Raw genomic sequence first — 5,908 nt, forward strand, 5'->3', positions numbered from 1 at the left:
CAATAAATAATTCTATGTTTGTTCATAAAACTTCAAAGTAGATACTTCATTAGATGTTTGTTCATTAAATCATACAAATTGGCCAAGTTAATACTTTCTAATAATGGGTATTTATTTATTACGTAAAAAAGCATAAACATTGTTAAACCTATTACCCAAAAAAAAATTGTTAAAAAAATATTAAAAGTTAAAAAACAACGTATTAACAATTGCATTTAAAACAAAAGAAATTGTTAAATAAAATTTAACTATTATATATAACTCAATTCAACAACCTCAACGGCCTTCACATCCAAATCCATAATCACCTAAGGTTATACCATCACATCTAATTATAAAATAAATTTATATTCATTTCAAACTATTTAAAACCGGACATGAAAATTTGAAACAATAAGAATCTTAAAATCACAAAAATGATAAGCTTTCGGATAGGAATTTCAGGTTATTATAAGATGATGAATGATAATGAATGGTTTCAATTTTCAAGTCACGTCCCTGTAAATATAGAAATGATAAGCTTTCAAATAGAAAGTTCAAATCACATTATAAGATGATGAATGATAATGAATGGTTTCAAATTTCAATTTTGAAGTCACACCCCAGTAAATTCAAAATCTTCAACTTCCCATTCCAGAAAACTACCAAATAACATTAAACCTCTTATCCACTGCAATTTTGAAAATTCAAAATACCAAATAACATAAAACCATAAAACACATAATAGATTAGAATACAAAAAATAAAATATAGACCTTTTTGTTGAATTTAAGGGTTTATCGCGATGCCAACCTGAGTTTGAGCTTGTCCCCAAGCTAGTTGGAAGAAATCACGTCTTAATTTACTTCAAAATTTCTTTAGGGGCACAATAACTAAAGAGTACATACCTCATAGGCACCACCAGTCTAGCAGTTTTCAACAAGAAAGCATGCCATATTCAGAGGCTAACAAATTCAACACTGCAGTAGAGTTAAAACAAATTCAAAAGCAACCACCCCCTAATTTACTTCTCGTAAAAATGAATGCAAAAGCAACCATGCCTTAATTTACTTAAAAATTTGGTGAGGGGTTGTATACCATATCAAATTTTACATAACTTGTAAGTATTTTTCAGTTATTACAGTAAACTAATGACATAAGTAAAGAAAGAGTACATACCTCATAGGTTGATACCATCAGTGTAGCAGTTTTGAAGCAGAAAGCATGCCATATTCAGAGACTAACAAATTCAACACTGCAGTAAGATAAAAACAAAATCAAAAGCAACCACGCCTTAATTTACTTCAAAATTTCCAAAAGAAACCATGTCTTAATTTACTTCAACAATTTTTAAGCATGCCATATTCACAGGCTAACAAATTCAATACTCAACACTGCAATAGGGTAAAATTCAAAATTTCCAAAAGCAACCATGTCTTAATTTACTTCAACAATTTGCATGCCATATTCACAGGCTAACAAATTCAATACTGAACGCTGCAATAGGTAAAATTCAAAATTTCCAAAAGCAACCATGTCTTAATTTACTTCAACAATTTTTAAGCATGCCATATTCACACGCTAACAAATTCAACACTCAACACTGCAATAGGGTAAAAACAAATTCAACAGTGAAGTAGGGTAAATTAAAAGATTGTTGGGATGTTATTACTTTTCCCAATTAGAAAGAAAGAGCAATCACAGAGGAAAATGTAAGACCATAAAACACATAATTCATCAAACCACATATGGTTAAATGCCAAAGGCAAAAGTGGTAACTAGACCATGGTAAATTCCAAAGGCGAAAGTGGTAACTGAACCCTAGTAAATTCCAAACTGGACCTGGTAAATTCTAAAAACAAAGTGGTAACTGGACCCTGGTAAACTCTAAAGGCTAAAGTGGTATTTGGACCTTGATAAATTCTAAAGTTGTTTCGCAAGAGAGTGAAATCCAATGCTAGTAAATAGGTCATCAAATTATGTCATCAACAACCAGATATTGAAAGAATATAGCACGCTAGTTGTGTGGCTTGGCATAGCCCTATAGTCCCCATTGCCCAATGCCCATAATGTTCTATTAATTCTCAACAACCAGATCTTGAAAGAATAGATGTGCCGCTTGGCATAGCTCTATAGTCCCCATTGCCCAATGCCCATAATGTTCTATTAATTCTCAACAACCAGATCTTGAAAGAATATAGCAAGTTAGCCATAGCCCTGTCATAACCTTGTAGTAAACTCAACTTTAGTTATAATAAATAATTTTAGAGATTAGTAAATTCTGATATAATAGATTTTTAAGATTTGAATTTTTAATTAGACATCAGAATGATGGGACGCCAACATATTTTAGACGTGAGATTTGAGGTGCAAAAATTTTCACCAACTGTAAAATACCTGCTAAAACTTAAAATACCTCTTGTAAAATGTCAATTTCTAGACCTGGCACTGAGTATATTCATAACTCAACGAATCCGCAGTAAGCTAATTTGTACTGCAGTCCATTGCCGGAGGAGAAAAAGTACAAATGAGTGATAATAAAGTCTTTTGTAAATTAAGGCTGTACTTTCCAAGAAAAGGCGAAGAGTCTCTCATAATGCCCCAAAGGGCTAAATCAACCATAAATAATTAAACCCAAATGTGAATTTCTTAGATATCGCTGTTATGGATTCCATTGTCTTCCATTTAGTCCAACAAAACTCGATAATCAAAGCTCATGTTTTACCCAATTTACCATCCACTGAATATAAGAAAATACTTTGAATTTCCTATTTTCATTTTTTTTTTTTTTTAATTTAAAGACAAAATTCAACTATTCAAAAATACAAATTAAAATTATAAAACTTGTTCCAAAATGAACATACAAATTAAAATTATAGAACTTGTTCCAAAATTAATATGCTAGGATAATAACGTTTATATTAAAGAAAATTTCTTTTTCGTAACTAACACCACACGTTACGCCATTATAATTTCACAAATCGAGTGGTGAATATTCAATGTAACTGTGCTCGGCCAAACTCAGCGCGCTCCTTTAATTTATAACAGAAAATCACGTTCTTCTTTCAATCAAAGAATGCTCCGGACAGTTGAGGGGTTGATTTCTGTACTTCACTAGCTAGGAAGAAAAAACAAATTATATACCGATATTAAAATAAACGAGAAATAATATAATATGCTTCATTCATGCCTATCCCAATCCAGTCGTCAATTCAATTTAACCGTGCTCGGCCCAACTCAGCAAGACCCCGAAGACTGGCGAAGAATCTCTCATAATGCCCCAAAGGGCTATTCTACACGCCGAAGACTTTCTCACAGCGCGTTTGTGACTGCCGTTCCTTTTCACCCAATGGTAGCTATTGACCCCAAAAGCTCTCATAATATTCAAGAAGAAATGACCATGACATAACCTTGGGCATCTTTTTAGTTGCATCCCAGAATGAACCATGACCATGCCTTTCCCTAGCAAGAAGCTTCACTGTATTCTTCTAAGTATTATATGGGAAGATGTTTAAGCTTTCGAAGATTATTCTGACTTTGTTCATTTTGTTGTTACTAAAATTTCGTTATATAAGATTTCAGATTTGTAATTTTATCAGTCCCTTCATTCGACGGCACTTGCAGATTCACCATGGCAGGTGTTAGGCTCATGGCAGCAGGTAACATTATCGTTTTTTTCTATTTTATGGGCTCCTATTGAACCTCACTAAGATTTTGTACGATTATCACAATGACATTAATCTCTTCATTCCGCCACAGTTGCAGTTTGCACCGTGGGAGCACTTCTTTTTCTCATAAATACGTTTATGGTTTCTTCCTAATGAACCTCACTTTAGAATTGTATATTGAGGTTTGATGAAGATTATCTACTCATGTCAATTTATTCATTCAACCAACAGTTTACTTGAAGGAAATTGCTGCGGGCCATTGTTGGGAATTTCTGTTAATTCTAAACAAAAATGACGGAACATAATAGAGAATAATGCTCTATTTTTTAACATTGGAAACAAAGATTTTTGAGGCATCAAAAAAACTTTTCATTCAGTAACAAAACTGCTGTTACAAAAAAAATAATTCCTCTCATAGAGGTATTACAATAGGAATGCTTTAAAAAAAACTTCACTGTCTTTCTGAAAATTACTGTCTCTGCTTAAAAAATTACTCTGTCTTAGTTTGAAAATACACTGCTATGTCTGCTTGCAAATTTACACTGTTGTGTGTAAAATTACTCTGTTTTAGTTTAAAAATACACTGCTATGTCTTCTTGCAAATTTACACTGTTGTGTGTAAAAACCCCTTTTTATATTCACACTGCTACTGCGTATTTCCCTCTTTCATATTCAACTAACAACATTACATTCACGCTGCTTGTTGCACATTACATATTCCAAAACAAAAAAACATTACATAGCATAGTCAACGGACAAAAACAAAACTACACCCATGAAAATAAAAAACAATAAAATTAAAAGCTTTTTACCTATGTTTACTGACCTAAATTACTTTGCATTAATTAATTTCTGGAATGAGGGTACTTCACATTAATTAATTTAGCATGGCGATATATTTATTTTATTATTAACCATAGATCTGCCCCAAAATAATCGGACGGTTGACGGTCAATCCTGGAGGTCCCTTCCCGCTGAACTTTATGCGCCAGGGAATGGTGGTTTTGAAAACCACGTGTCAGCGGTTGTATATGCTCGCTGCCTCCAGGAAAATTACCACTGTATAGCAAAAGCGGTGCGGGGAATAAACTGGCGGTTTTCTGCAATAAATGTTGCAGTTGAAATTACATTCTAACACTCCCCTTTAGTTTCAACTTCTGGGTTATTAGTCATACCCAGACATTTCTTCAAAAATTCAAAACTTTTCTGCCCCAATGGTTTGGTCAGAATATCAGCAACCTGCTCCTCAGTTCTACAGTGTTTTAAAACAATTTCACCATTGTTTAGCAATTCCCCGATGTAATGAAACTTTGTGTCAATGTGTTTCGTTCTTTTATGAAACATAGCATTTTTGGATAATGAATCGCTGAACTATTGTCACAAAAAATCACAGTTCCTTTTGCTTGCTCTTGGCATAAACTCCTTAACATCCTTCGCACCAAATTGCTTGACATGCTGCTGCTGTAGCTGCCATATATTCTGCTTCTGCTGTAGACAATGCTACAATAGACTGTTTTTTAGAAGCCCATGAAATGGCTCCTGAACCCATGTGAAAAACATAACCGGATGTGCTTTTCCGATCATCCACACTTCCATCCCAATCACTATCAGTGTATCCAATTAAATCTGAACATTCTGAAGTAGTATATAAAATGTCAAACCTTTTAGTACCTTTAACATACCTCAAAATCTTTTTGCTGCCTGCGAATGTGTTTCTTTTGTCCTCTCCATGAATTTGGAAATTAAACTAACAACATACATTATATCCGGCCTAGTTACAGTCAAATACATGAGGCTGCCAACTATGCTCTTTTACAAACTAGGATCAAATTCCTTGTTGTTGTCTTATTTGCTGAGTTTTAATCCCATCACTGTGGGAGTGATTGCTGCTTTGCTCTCCTGCATATTAAAGCTTTCCAACACTTCATTAACATATTTCGCTTGTGAGATAAAAATCTCATTTTCATTTTGTTTTACTTCTATTCCTAAAAAGTATCTCAGCAAACCCATGTCAGTCATTTCAAATTCGTCTTTCATGACTGTTTTGAAATTTTCAATAAGGTAATTATCATTACCTATGAAAATAACATAATCAACATATAACACAACAATTAGTAATTTACCATCACTTTCTTTGATGTAGAGGGTGGGTTCTCCCTCACACTTTTCAAATCCATTTTCCAGTAGATAGGAATCTATCCTACTGTACCACGCTCTTGGTGCTTGCTTCAGCCCATAAAGAGCTTTCTTTAATCTGTACA

Source organism: Pinus tabuliformis, chromosome 9 (genome assembly GCF_031772625.1).
Source record: "Pinus tabuliformis cultivar Carrire ecotype Pingquan chromosome 9, CPIR1, whole genome shotgun sequence".
In the NCBI taxonomy this organism is placed as follows: Eukaryota; Viridiplantae; Streptophyta; class Pinopsida; order Pinales; family Pinaceae; genus Pinus; species Pinus tabuliformis.